General features: G+C 38.2%; 1 protein-coding gene across 3 annotated transcripts in view; it reads right to left on the bottom strand.

Moving 5' to 3' along the window:
* LOC147027119 (pappalysin-2-like) overlaps positions 1-15731 on the bottom strand; it is a 510774-nt gene that overhangs the window by 160430 nt on the left and 334613 nt on the right. For 2 of the 3 annotated variants that reach the window (XM_085883283.1, XM_085883282.1), the window contains one exon: positions 9085-11869. The exons of the other annotated variant lie outside the window; for it this stretch is intronic. The gene's annotated coding sequence lies outside the window, so the exon portion shown is untranslated. Of the gene's footprint in view, positions 1-9084; positions 11870-15731 lie in introns of those variants that run through there. 3 annotated transcript variants of the gene reach the window in all.

Below are 15731 nucleotides of genomic sequence, written 5' to 3'. Positions count from 1 at the left end.
TGTTTTGTATTGTTCGGTATAGGCCCCTTAGTTGCAAGGAAGGGAAGTCTTAGCGCTACAGCATACAATGACATTCCAGACGATTCTGTGCTTCCAATTTTGTAGCAACAGTTTGGTGAAGGGGCCTTTCCTGTTTCAGCATGACAATACCCCACAAAACAAGGTCCATACAGAAATGGTTTATCGAGATTGGTGTGGAATAACTTGACTGGCCTGCCCAAAGCCTTGACCTCAACCCCAAACACCTTTGGGATGAATTGGAACGTAGACTGTGAGCCAGACCTAATCGCTCAACATCAGTGCCCGACCTAACTAATGCTCTTGTGGCTGAATGGAAGCAAATCCCCACAGCAATGTTTCAACATCTAGTAGAAAGCCTTCGCAGAAGAGTGGAGGCTGTTATAGCAGCAAAGGGGGGTGGGGGGGGGGACCAACTCCATATTAATGCCCGTGATTTTGGAATGAGATGTTGGATGAGCAGGTGTCCACATACTTTTTACCATGTCCTGTATGTCTCATGAGCTGCATATTTTTAGTTATTTATATATAAAGAATCCAAATATCTTTATTAGGTCACCAGGAAAATAATTCCATGGAGCTTATGGGATGGCGCATCATCTGTCCCGACCGTCCGTCCGCCCACATATACTTGCAACTTCTTCTCTGAAACTGCACATGCAATTTTGATGAAACTTTAGCACAACGTTCATCACTGTGTTTGTACCACAGTTTGTTCATGGTATTACAAAAATCGGGCCCTAATTGGGTCGACTGGTGTTGCCCCCACAAAATAGGTATTTCCATTTTCTCAGAAATTACACGTGCAATTCTGATTAAACTTTACCACAACCTTCATCACCCATGATGTACTAAAAATTTGTTCACGGCATGAAAAAATCCCATTCTGAGGGGGTCAATGGAGGGAGTTTGTGGGAGGGGGGTGGGATTGCTCCCCTCTAAAGAGGTATTTGCTTTCTTCTCAGAAATGACACACAATTCTGATGAAACTTGACGACAACCTTCATCACCCATGATGTACCAAAGTTTGTTCAGGACATTCGAAAAGTTTGGGTTGAAGGGGGTCTGCGGGGGGGGGTTGCCCCTCCAAAAGAGGGATTTGTTTTCTTCTCAGAAACTGCCCACACAATTCCGATGAAACTTCACCACAACCTTCATCAACCCTGATGTTCCAAAGTTTGTTCATGATATGAGAAAAATCGGAGGTGAAGGGGCTGAAAGGGGTTTGCCCACCAAAATATGTATTTGCTTTCTTCTCCAAAACTACACACACAGTTTTGATGAAGCTTGAACACAACCTTCATCACCCGTGACATACCAAAGATATTGTTCACACCATTGAAAAGCCGGGTCTAAGCGGTTCTATTGGGATTGGGGGGCGGGGGAGTTTCCCCCCACCCAAAAGAGTTATTTGCTTTCTTCTCAGAAACTATTGACAATTCTGATTAAACTTTACCACCACCCTCTGTGATGTACCAAAGAATGTTCACACCAGTAAAAAAAAAAAAAAAAATCGGTGTCATCGGGGGTGGTGGGGGGAGGGAGTGGGGTTGCCTCCCAAATTATGCAATTGCTTTTTTCTCTGAAACCACACACACAATTCCGATGAAACTTTATCACAACCTTTATCATCTGTGATGTACCAAAGTTTGTTCATGGCATTAAAAAACAGAACATCCATAGGTATTTACTTTCTTCTCCATTACATATTTTCTGCGTCTTCCACGCCTACCTGTGGTTGCCTGGTTATCTTATCCATCCGCTACCCCAGGTGAACACCCAGGGGTATTGCCCCTATGTTTTTTTCTTTCTTTCTTCATTAAGTGCAGCAGTGAGCGTTTGGTGTAATAATAACCAATCAGAGGCTATGCCTATCTGCTACATTAATTTCCACATCAATTTGCATCCATTGCATGGGAATATTAGGTCTTGGATGTTTTCAGGATGAACACGGTCCACCACAAAACTAAAGTGAGTATGAAACCTTAAACATCGTACCATGCAACAGGGACCTATTTTTTCGGATAATGGTCAAACACATTTACCAACCTTGTAGTTGTTTTCATGGATTTTGTTTCCCCAACCTTCAAGAGAAAAACAAAGTTGCACAGTTCCAAGAACTGCCCATAGCCAGCCTTTGTTTTCAACTCTGGAGTTGTGATCCTTAAAATAGTTGTCACATGTCCAGTCAATGCATCATATTTCTTTACAATGAAAGAAGACTTTGGAAAGCAGTGTTTTGTTTTGTTTTTCACAAACTTTTTATGCCCTCTGACCAGCAATTCTTAGCCTTTGTGCTGCCAGAGGAGGGCCACACACACACACACACACAACCCGGGTTGGAATCCAGGCCACCCTGCATGCCATATTTGCATTCGGCACACCACACTGCAAGCTACAGAGGCCAACTCGAAAAACAGACACCCCTTACCAAACTTGTTTCTCACGCAACAATAGATTGTTTTTTTCGTATGAATCCAAAGAATATTTAAAACATGATTTATATGCCTCCTGTTGACTTTTTCCCATTAGAGTTTTGATAAAAACATCTTCAATACACACACACACACACACACACACACACACACACACACACACACACACACACACACACACACACACACACACACACACACACACACACACACACACACACACACACACACACACACACACACACCGTATTTTTGGTAAACCTGTCCTTCACATTATTAATCATTTATTGAACAATAACAGCTATTTCTAAATCATTATAATAATATGTAAAGGGTGTTATAAATTATATGAATTTGATAACACGCGACACAGGAACGTACTTAACCTTATTTTAATTTTAAACCACGATTTTTTTTTTAACCGAAAGGGAGAACCTTAGTCGCTTTTACTAAGCAATTGATAGATTTTGCATCGAGACTACCCAGACCATGAGCTGGGCGATGTTGTTCATGGAGGTTTTAACCCTTTTCGCCCAAAACCTCCCAACCAGTGGGTCCACAACTTCGGCCATGGGTTCACCTTGGCTGTGTTCAGTCAGTCAAACTGGCAATCTACCCAAACTACTAAAATTATACTTATTGCTTCACCTATAGATATTTACCTCTCTTTATAGAAAATTCAATGTCAGTGGGTTTAAAGCCAGCTTGATTATAAAATATAACGTGTCATGAAAAAAAGTATTTATATATATATATATATATATTTATATATATATATATATATATATATATTTTTTTTTTTTGAACAAAAATTTGTTATTTTTGAACAAAAACATTTTCACCCTTCTTTTTTTTTTCTTTAAATACTGTTATGCCCTTATTTTTGAATTGAATTGTATTTTGGGGTGACATGTCTCGTACCCCAAGGTTCCAGCTTGGAGGTTTCGTAACCACAGGGGGTACAGGTACCCCGAGTTAAGAACATATGTATTAAAAAGTTCTGTGCTGTGTCAGTAAACGTTTCACTCGCTGCTTTAATATATTAATGAGTTCAATGATGTGTTCGTAAACGTTGGAAAATCTGCTTTAATCGATTAATAAATTCTGTGCTATGTTAGTAAACATTTGACTTGCTGTTTTACTCTATTAATAAGTTCTATGCTGTGTTATAAAATGTTTGAATAGCTGTTTCAATATATTAATAAATTCTGTGTTGTGTTAATAAATGTTTGATGAGCTGTTTCAATTTATTAATAAGTTCTATGCTATGCTTAGAAACATTTGACTGGTTGTATTAATCTATTAATAAGTTCTGTGCTGTGTTAATAAATGTTTGAATATCTGTTTTAATCAATAAATACGCTCTGTGCTGTGAGTTAACATTTGAATATCTGTGTTAATCTATTAATAAGTTCTGTGCTGTGTTAGTAAACGTTTGAATATCTGTTTTTATTCCATTAATAAGTTCTGTGCTGTGTCAGTAAACGTTTAAAGATCTCTTTTAATCTGTTAATAAGTTCTGTGCTGTGTCAGTAAATGTTTGTATATCTGTTTTTAATCTAATAATAAATTCTGTGCTGTGTTAATAAATGTTTGAACATCTGTTTTAATATATTGATACATTCTGTGCTGTGTTAGTAAACGTATGACTTGCTGTTTTAATCTATAAATACGCTCTGTGCTGTGTGAGTTAACATTTGAATATCTGTTTTAATCCATTGATAAGTTCTGTGCTGTGTTAATAGACGTTTGAATATCTGTTTTAATCGATTCATACGTTCTGTGCTGTGTTAATAAATGTTTGAATATCTGTTTTAATCTATTAATAAGTTCTGTGCTGTGTTTGTAAACGTTTGAAGATCTGTCTTGATGTATTAACACGTTCTGTGCTGTGTTAATAAACATATGACTTGCTGTTTTAATCCATAAATACGCTCTGTGCTGTGCGAGTTAACATTTGAATATCTGTTTTAATCCATTAATAAGTTCTGTGCTGTGTAAATAAACGTTTGAATATCTGTTTTAATTTATTAGTAAATTCTGTGCTGTGCTAATAAACGTTTGAATATCTGTTTTAATATATCAATACATTCTGTGCTGTGTTAGTAAACGTATGACTTTCAGTTTTAATCTATAAATACGCTCTGTGCTGTGTGAGTTAACATTTGAATATCTGTTTTAATCCATCAATAAGTTTTGTGCTGTGTTAATAAACGTTTGAATATCTGTTTTAATCGATTAATAAGTTCTATGCTGTGTTATTAAGCATTGGAATATCTGTTTTAAACTGTTAATACCTTCCATGTTGTCCAAATAAACGTTTGACTCACTGCTCTAATCTAGTAATAAGTTCTGCACTGTATTAGTAAACGTTAGACTTGCTATTTTAATCTCTCAATAAGTTCTGTGCTGTGTTAATAAACGTTTGAAGATCTGTTTTGATCCATTGTTAATGTAACTATTGTTCGTATTAGCATCTATTCAAAGTTCTATTAGGATCATTCTGGCTGTTTCATTTGGCTGTATTCAGAAGTTCACTCTGCAAAGTGTTTGAATGTCAAATATTTCACATAGAATCATCATTAAATAATTATTACTTACCTTTTCAGGTGGAATAATAACAGTATTGTCTTTGATGCAGTTTCAAATAATCACACATCTGGAGATTGTTTAAATGATGGTACTAATCGATGATCGATTTCAAACTTTCCTATTCAAACCAACAATCCTCCAATAATCCCATTTATGTGTGTTTGGTATTTTGTGTTTATCACTTTGTTCTCTCATACATTCACTCATTCCTGTCTTTATCAATTCCAATGTTTTATTACCAGTTAGTAATTTAGTTCTCCATGTAATTTTGTCCTTTTGTTCGTAATGTGCGTAATCTTTTATCTGTCACTATTCCGAGATCACCTGTGATTATGTTCGTGATGTGAATTTACAAAATTGTCAAAGATCAGAATTACAAAGATGTACGATATTCACCCCTTCCTCAACATCTATAGATTGTACCATTTCCTTATTGTTGAAGATATTTCCCAAAACGTTTGCACTCTTCAGTTCTTTGTTTTTTTATTTTACATTTTATTGTCAGTCACATCAAGAATGACTTCCATGTATTGGACTTGGAGTTCATATTGATCGTCCTCTCCAACTAATCTATCAACGATTTGCAAAAACTCCCTCAGTTACTGCTTTTATAAGGTATTGCTTTGATTTGCCTGCTATTATTTAATTCAAATATGTTTAACTTGCTGTTATCTGACGAAGCTGTATATAACTAGGACACTCGGTAGATCGCATCCCTCAGCCACACAATGGCTGATCTCGTGGAACATATCGGACTCAATACATTTTTGAAATGTCAGGCCATATATCGTTTTTGGCCAATCTCTCAATGGTGACGATTCACTTGAAATATTCTCGAATCCGGATTTGGATCTCCACAAATCAAAACAATTAGTCCTAGTCACACACTTAACATGCCCACCAAGTTTCATCCGAATGCATGCATAAACTTTTGAGATATTTTGCTATGTATTTGTTTAGCCCAATCTCTCAATGGTGAAAATCACTTTATAAACTAAATAATTCTCGTATCCATATCCGGATTCAGATCTTCACCAAAATCGAACTAATTCTTCCTTGTCACACACCCAAACGTGCCCACCAAGTTTCATCTGAATCCGTACACAACTTTTTGAGATATCGTGCCATAAATCATTTTTGGCTCTATCTCTCAATGGTGAAGAATCACTAAAAAATTATAATAGCTGAATACGGACCCGACTACTGGAATTTTAAAGTGATTCACCATTGAGTGATCAGGCCAAAAACTACATGCAAGTATATCGTGATATCTCAAAAAGTTATGGATGAATTCGGACGAAACTTGGTGGACATGTTGGGTGTGCGACAAGAAAGAATGGGTTAAACTTTGATGAAGATCAGAATCCGGATCCGACAATTTTTTAAGTGATTCTTCGCCATTGATATAGGGGCAAAAAATATATCGCACAATATCTCAAAAAGTTGTGGATGATGAAACTTGGTGGACATGTTAGGTGTGTGACAAAGAGGAATTGATTCGATTGTGAAGATACAAATCCAGATCCGGATACGGGAATTATTTAATTTTCAAAGTGATTCTTCACCGTTGAGAGACAGGGCCAAGAATGATATAGTACTGTATAGTATTATATTTCAAAAATGTATTGAGCCAGATATGTTCTTCTCGATCAGACATTGTTTGGCGGAGGTATGTGCTCTACCGAGTGCCCTCCGTTGCTCTCGTATCATAGATGTGTCTGTGGCTTCTCATTCTTATATCCAGGCTATATATTTCGCCTCCAGTTGTTTGTTCCTCGTCTGTGGAAACAACTTCCCGAGTCTGTCCAATGTCATTCTTCCTTCCAGCGCTTCAACATGGCTGTTCCCTACCTCTTTGGGTCACTTCCTACCCATCTTCATGATCTTTTCTACCCTCTTTAACCCTCATGAAGCACAACAATGGCTTCCTTTCTTGGTTGTGATCCCCCACCTCTCCCTAACCCTCTTTTTCATCATATTTTTGTCCCATTCCATGTTTTTCCTTCCTCTTATTGCTGCGTTTTCACTTGCATCCAGCTTGTTCACAACCCCATCGCTGTGTGCCACCCCCACCCCCCTTTTTGCTCATTCTTCCTCGAAGTGTCCCTCTGCTGTGTCTTTATACCCTGCTGTTGATGTGTTTTTCGACTTTCCACTATGCTATTCTTGTTCTGTAATGTCTTCTCACTCATCCTCGGGCCTTGATTATTTGACCTGAATTGTGCATTTCAAACAATCGTGTGCAAGACTGATTCTGATATACCATACTCTGGATGGAGAATCAGTGCTGCCGAAGTAGTTTCTTGGTTAGAGTTATACTGGGTGGTTTGCTGTTGCCTTCCTAACAGTAGTCAGACCAGGAAATTGGCCAAGGTGTCCGTGATAACTCACCTACTCTTTGCAAAGGACACCGTGGGATCTTTAACATCCACCAACTAATGCTAGCAGATGGGACACCCGGTTTAACATCCATCCAAGGGACGGCACACACATTGACGAATCACCCTGACTGTGAAACACCAGGATGACAGTTTATAGCTTGGTCGGGGTTCAAACCCAGACTAGACAGCTTAGAGGCTGATGTGCGTAATTCTAGGCAATCCTGACAGCCCATACAAGACTGCATACAAATTATAATTACTGCTATCTTACCTCCAAATAACTCATTGAGTGTATGCAATGTAGCAGAGGGACAAAGCTGAGACCAAATGTTGCACGTTAAATCACAGTTTATTCTGTCCATATTAAGAGCAGAGTAGATACATATGATACAGAGTGGAGGGTAGCATTACAGACTTGTTAGCACACCAACACTTTGATAATACAATTTCTTCTACAAACTTCACACTCATGACAAGGCTCAGTTAAGTGCCTTTCAAGACAAAATACTCATGCTCAAATGGCACTCAGGTAACTAGTTACTGCTGCAGTTACCAGGTCATGAAAATCCATCTCATTTCGTGCTAAACTTTAGGTTGTTTTTGTCCCCCTACTTACAACATTGCAGCAGTTTGACCATGCATGTCATCACCAGTTTTTTGTTTTGAGGCAGCGGATACAACCTCGAGCCCACATTTTAACAGGTGTATTGAGAACCACACATTACAGACACAAAAATTCGCTTTATTGCTGAAAAGCCACAGACAAAAGGTGTTTTTATAAGGCTAAGCTGACATGGTGCAGATCTATGGCTGAGAATGAGAAAACAGAGAGAGAGAGAGAGAGAGAGAGAGAGAGAGAGAGAGAGAGAGAGAGAGAGAGAGAGAGAGAGAGAGAGGGAGAGAGGGAGAGAGGGAGAGAGGGAGAGAGGGAGAGAGAGAGAGGCAGAGAGACGGAGAGAGGGAGAGAGAGACAGAGAAAGAGAAAGAGAAAGAGAAAAGAGAAAGAGAAAGAGAAAGAGAAAGAGAAAGAGAAAGAGAAAGAGAAAGAGAAAGAGAAAGAGAAAGAGAAAGAGAAAGAGAAAGAGAAAGAGAAAGAGAAAGAGAAAGAGAAAGAGAAAGAGAAAGAGACAGAGAAAGAGAAAGAGAAAGAGAAAGAGAAAGAGACAGAGAAAGAAAAAGAGAGAGAGACAGAGAAAGAAAAAGAGAGAGAGACAGAGAAAGAGAAAGAGAAAGAGAAAGAGAAAGAGAAAGAGAAAGAGACAGAGACAGAGAGAGAGACAGAGAGAGAGAAAGAGACAGAGACAGAGAAAGAGAGAGAGAAAGAGAAAGAGAAAGAGAAAGAGAAAGAGAAAGAGACAGAGACAGAGACAGAGACAGAGACAGAGACAGAGACAGAGACAGAGACAGAGACAGAGACAGAGACAGAGACAGAGACAGAGAAAGAGAAAGAGAAAGAGAAAGAGAAAGAGAAAGAGAAAGAGACAGAGACAGAGACAGAGACAGAGACAGAGACAGAGACAGAGACAGAGACAGAGACAGAGACAGAGACAGAAAGAGAGAGAGAGAGAGAGAGAGAGAGAGAGAGAGAGAGAGAGAGAGAGAGAGAGAGAGAGAGAGAGAGAGAGAGAGAGAGAGAGAGAGAGAGAGAGAGAGAGAGAGAGAGAGAGAGAGAGAGAGAGAGAGAGAAACACTTTAAACAAAAGAAAATAAATTTAACATGACAAAGATCTCATGTAAAGAACTTCGTTTCCTTTTTTTCATTTTTTAAATCTAATAAAATAACTTAATACATTAGCTATGTTTTGCGCATTTATCTCGATAAATTAACAGTGAAGTCTTGTTGTAAAAGTAGAAATAAATATAAAGTATTATGTACAACTTTTGCAGTGGGTTATGTATATAAATAATGGGGTTTTTACCCAGGCTGGAACTGGAGAATCTTTCTCAAAACAACTGAAAATGTAAAATCGGCAGTAGGTTATGGAAATGGCATATGAAATGACATCTGACACGATGTTTATTTATTTATTATTTTTTGCAGTAGCAGCAAAGTAAGTCTTCCCCACCCAAAGTTCAAAATGTACTCACGAGGATTATAGTTTTGGTACAAACCGAAAAGATAGACGGTTTCATGTAATGACATTAAACAAAATTATTTTTCTATATTTTTTTCCTTCGGTTGAAACATATTAAACATCGTTTTCCATTATTTATTTATTTCTCCTTTAAGGGAAAATAATTTCACTATTATGTCACAATAAGTTTGTCGATGGACCACGATGTTCTATTTGGAACTTGCTGATCGCATGCATGAGTGGTGATATCGTCAGGTTTCTCGTTTCAAGGGTAAACAAAAGAATGACGTTTGCGTACATTTTTCATTTTGGGTGGGAAGGTAAGTTTGTAAAGTGGCTGTGGATTGAGATCACAAGGCCGAGATTATGCCTGTAAAAAGAAACACATAGACAAACTACAAATATATAAGTAATCCTTCTGGCAGCAGCGGAAGTATGGAGTCCATTTGAGAGGTATTTTCTTTTTCTGTTAAAATAAAAAATGTTTGTATTGTTTTTGTCTTCCAGAGAGACGTAAACATTGACATGTTAAACCCATTGTGACTAGAGGCAGACAGACAAAAATAACAGATGCATAGACTTGAACAACAAACTCTCTTTCTTGAAAAATGAAAGAACACCGACTTGTGTGAAGGAATATTGACTCTCGACATCATTCAATGTAATTCTTTCCTAACTCTGCATACAGTCACTTTGTCGTAAGGATATAGTTATTACCAGGTTGCGAACTGACCTCAGAACCTTTGTGCATGACATTCTACTGATAAGACACAAACGACACAAAACAAACAAACAGAAGGACACACAAATTCGCATACACACACATGCCAGCGTATGTCGAAAAGTGTTTCATTTAGCAGCAAAAGGACTGGTCCCGTGGTTGACATGCTCATGACCATGCCTCCTACATATTGCTCACTCAGCTTTATTTCTTTCTGATGGCCATGCACAATATCCGGCACGCAGGTATGTTGCGCAGGGCAGGTTAGAGGTTGGCCCTTCACAGACAGCAATGGAGCTGTACCGACATTACGGGCCAGCTGATATGTTGATGATGCAGACTTTTGAGGTACCAGGTATGGAATGAACCTACACCCATCTATGCATCTTGGCACTTATCCAGTGCAAGGCATGAAAGACCGGTGTGGTTGAGAGAAGCGGTACTGTTGAGGTTAGTGTAAATGGAAAAAAGCGATCTTTCGGTAGGGACTGATCATCACAACGCAAATGCAAATTTCCAGCAGAACTTCACCTGCTGACCTCATCTCAGCATCGATGATCCTCGCAACGTGAAGCTTTATGCATTACCGCATACAAATGACAATATGAACGCTTAAAGCTACCAGGTTTTCCACTATGACTCGTGCTCAGAGAAAGATGCCTGAAACAAGATTCAATGAGCATCTATTTTGTACAACACAGAATACTAGAAACTCCAATAGCTAAAATCACTATGTTTCTAATGGGATAAGTATGTTTTACTGGAATATTATCATTCAAATCGAACTAGCGTTTGTTAATTATAATCAAACTGGAAGAAAAACACGCACTCTTCCAAGAGCCGGATACATTTTCAAAACAGGAAAGCTGTGTCGCTTTGCGTATGTGGTCGGAATTATTAATAGGTTAAATCGAAATATATTCCAAACTCAAAATTCCAATGTAATTCATCGCCGATGCAATGAAATGCGCTGAACGCCATTGTGATCCATGATTCCTGAGCCGACGTAATTGATATAGGTGCTCAGCTTTAGGTCCAATTGAATACATTGTGATAGCATTTTGAGTAATAAAAAACACCCATCAAACAGTTCTCACCAAAAAAAACGAGTAGTCTTAATTATATCAATATAGGGTATGGCTATATGTCTTATGTGATGCACGTCGGGATTTCATAAAACTTAGTACGTTGACGATAACACACAACAAATTACCCACAATGCTCTAAAACTAGTACAAAAGCAGGGCGAGATAATAAGGGTAGGCCTTTCATCACACAATGCAGGTTTAGCCTGTGCTTTACAAGCTTTTCTGGATGAGATTCGTAAAGTGACTGACGAAGTACACCTTTGTCATACTGATAGTCAAACAGTACGACCTTGTATGGCAGAAGAGAAGCGATGTGCAGTCGGGAATGTACAGAGACATGAGCAGCATGGGATTTTCACTCGTGGAGTGTTTTGGCCATCAGTCCAGCAGCGTTATTTAAATTTTGTGGGGAAATGGTGGGGGAGAAGGGGGAGGCGAAACAAAGACGCAGCGTAATAAACAGGCTGTTCAGAATGGCCCGCCTCAATGATTTGAGCAGATGATAGTGTGTTGTAAGTTTTCAACGGGTCCTTGTATTATTTGGAAGAATAAAAAAAAGCTGCAGGGGGAAGAAGACAAGAAGAGCGTTAGATATGTATGACGGTTGTTAGGCAACAGTTTGTGTAATGCTGCAAAAATAATCAATTTTAAAAAGTTTATTTTTATTTGTTTGCAGAGTAAGCTGAAGTAAGTGATTGTAATTTTTTTTTTAAGAACATGTCTTCCAAAGAGTACTTTTCTATTTCATTCAGGAGTGAATAGTAAACATGGTTTCTATGCAACGTGCATGTTATAGTTTTGAATTTGGTGTTGCCTGCAGCCCTGGTTGGCTTGTTATTCTTTCAACCTTCTGGCATCATTAAGTCAGATCAAGTAGTCTTTAGCCAGGGAGTGAGCAGAAATAAATGATTGTTTTATTGCCTGTGCTAAATAGGAAGGGTCATTGCTCAGACTATGAACTGCTGGAAATAATGTCAACAAATGGTATCAACATGACTTAATTTTCTACAATGTTTTCATTTGTAATGTTCATATTCATAATTATTTTTTCATATTCTTAATTCATAATATTTCACTTATTGAATATCAACCACTGTCATTATAATTCTTCCACTTCTTTGTTAGGCTATGGACTTCCTGATTGACCCTCATTTTAGGTAAGTTCCCCTGGAGACCAACAATGTGGATTGTTTCTCTTTTTTCCCCCAGCATTTACACAACTGAATTAATCACAGATTTTCACGCTGAACATACACAGACAGTCGTGGCCAAAAATATTGGCACCCTTGAACTTTTTTCAAATAACTCACAATTTTCTCCAAAAATAAGTTTGAATTGACAAAAGTATTTGGTCTCCACAATTTTTTATTTCACTGCTGATACGACAGAAACTTTGTTTTTGATTCAGAAATTAATATATCCTTTTAAATCAGAAATTAAAAAGAAATGGTATTGATAAAATTTCCAACATTTCCAACAACTTGACACCTTCGACTTAATATTTGGTAGCACAGCCTTTGGACAAAATAACTGCAGTCAAGCACTTCCTCGAGCCATGAATGAGCTTCCCACACCCACCTCTCTACTGGCAGTTTGGCCGACTGTTCTTGTGCAAACTGCTCCAGTTCTCCCAGAATTGAAGGGTGCCTTCTCCCAACTGCTGTTTTCAGATCTCCCCACAGGTGTTCAATGGGATTTTGATCTGGACTCAATGCTGGCCACTTCAGAACAGTCCAGCGTTTTGACCTGAACCATTCCTGGGTGCTTCTTGAAATGTCTTTGGGGTCATTATCCTGTTGCAGGACCCATGACCTTTGATGGAGACCCAGCTTTCTGATACTGGGTTGAACATTGTGCTCCAAAATGCCTTGGTAATCTCCTGATTTAATGATGCAGTGCACACATTCAAGGCACCCAATGTCAGAGGCAGCACAGCAACCCCAAAACATCACTGAACCTCCTCCATGTTTGACTGTAGGGAGGTGTCCTTTTCTTTGAAGGCTTCATTTTGTTTTTTGTAAACATAGAGATGATGTGTTTTACCAATAAGCTGCAATTTGGTTTCATCTGTCCACAGAGCATTCTCCCCGAAGTATTTTGACTTGTTCAGATGTGTTTTGGCAAACTCCCATCAGGCTTTCTTATGTCCCTCTCTCAGCAGTGGGGTCCTCCTGGGTCTCCTCACATAGAACCCCCTTTCACCGAGTTGGCAACGGATGGTGCGAGTTGAAACTGTCGTACTTTGTGCCACAAGGTCAGCTTGGATCTGTTTGGCAGTTGATCGAGGTGCTTTCTTCACCATTCGAACAATCCTTTTGATGCAATCTTCGATCAAGTTTTCTCTTGTGGCCACGTCCAGGGAGGTTGGTGACAGTGCCATGGGCCTTAAACATCCTGATGACAATGTGTACGGTGGACACAGGAACATCAAGGTCTCTGGAGATGGACTTTTATGCTTGAGATTGTCCAAGTTTGGCTACAAGCTTATCTGACCTTCTCAGACAATTCTCTGGTTTTCGTATTTTTCTCCATGCTCATTGCAGTACACACAGTGACATAAAACGGCAGCATGACTCCTTTTCTTCATTAAAACTGGTTGAATGAATGATTTGTATATTGCAGGCACCGGCAATTCACCACAGGTGAGTTCAATTCCAAAGTAAAGGAGAATCACCTGCTTGAAATCTAATGATTTCCAACAACTTCTAAAAGGTGCCAATCATATTGTCCGGGTCATTTTTAGGATTTTTGTGTGGAATAAACTAAGATTTAGTAATTTTTGAAGCTATTTTTTTGTTTTGTTCCACTGCAAACCAAATAAATACAAATGTGGATACAAAAATATTTTATAATTTCAACAATTTTCTGGAAGAAATGGTACATTATTTGAAGAAACTGCAAGGGTGTCAATATTTTTGGCCACGACTGTACTGTATGTGGAAGAGCTTCTTTGTTTATTTTAAGAAGAACAGTTTGGAGTCGCACATTGATTGGTATTCAGAGTCAAAGGTGGATGGAAACTTGCTACGTTGCCCTGATGATGCCCTAATAAGGGCGAAAGCGGTCCGTAACTGCATTTTCATTCACTTTTGACAACATCTGGCATATATATATATATATATATATATATATATATATATATATATATATATATATATATATATATATGTATATATATGTGTATATATATATATATATATATATATATATATATATATATATATATATATATATATATATATTACATTTAATATCGTAATTTGCGCTGAGAGAAGTTCTTCCGGGAGTTGCAGACGTAACTGTCCATCGTGAAGGTGATGTTACGGCATTCGGCTTCGTCGGAGAACAGCTTTACTTCGCCAATGCTCCCGACCACATTCAATAATGACTCCAGTTGTGCATGGCGAAGCAAGAGAAAATGTTTCTACATGGCAGGTCGTGCTTATTGCTCCTGGAATCAGGCAGTGAGGGCTATATGGGACGCGGTTCCAGTGCTCTCACCACTCTCAGTTTGGGGTCATATAATGATTGGTAAACGACCATAAGGTTTCAGTTACAAATGGATGGAAACTTGCTATGTTGCCATGATGCTCCAACCAGGGCTAAATTGGTCGGTAACTCAATTTTCATTCACTTATGACAGTTTCTGACATATATTACATTTAACATCGTTGTAATTTGCGCTGTGAGAAGCTCTTCGGGGAGCCGCAGACATAACCGTGTGTCGCGCCGGTGACGTCACGGTGGCATTCGGCTTCAATCAGAGAATAGCTTTACTTCAGGGTGGCCATGGCTCAAGAAAATCGACCTCATTTGTAGAAATGAAACTCATATATATATATATATATATATATATATATATATATATATATATATATATATATATATATATATATATATATATATATATATATGAAACACAAAGACCCACTCTCATCTCTTACACGTGAATGGAGCGAATAACCAATTTGCTCTCACCTAATCAATTAACCCAGGTAGCTCGGATATATAAATAAATTGACTCTTCCCATGCTCTTCCAGCCGAAGAAGCTGCATAAAAGAACCATGACATGCTACAAAAGGTAATCCCTTTGCTGTTTCAAACCCTTCCCAGAGTTCATCCACAGCAGCTGTAAAGACATTCACAAATAGTACACACATGAGAATCTCAATGCAACACACCACCACAGGGGCTTACCTTGTGTAGCTTTTAGTGGTTGCTTTATGCAGCTTTCTTCAGCTGGAAGAGCATGGGAGTGGTGAATATATATATATATATATATATATATATATATATATATATATATATATATATATATATATATATATATATATATATATATATATACTTAAAGCTTAAGTTACCATAGAGACCTATGCATTTTATGTATTGTTCTTAAAAAGAACTTTGTGTTTGGAGA

The sequence above is a fragment of the Eptatretus burgeri genome, chromosome 5 (assembly GCF_056783735.1).
Source record: "Eptatretus burgeri isolate ZD-2024b chromosome 5, Ebu_testis_v1, whole genome shotgun sequence".
Taxonomy (NCBI): Eukaryota; Metazoa; Chordata; class Myxini; order Myxiniformes; family Myxinidae; genus Eptatretus; species Eptatretus burgeri.
Note: the sequence above shows the minus strand (reverse complement) of the source record. Positions and strands in the feature narration are given on the sequence as shown.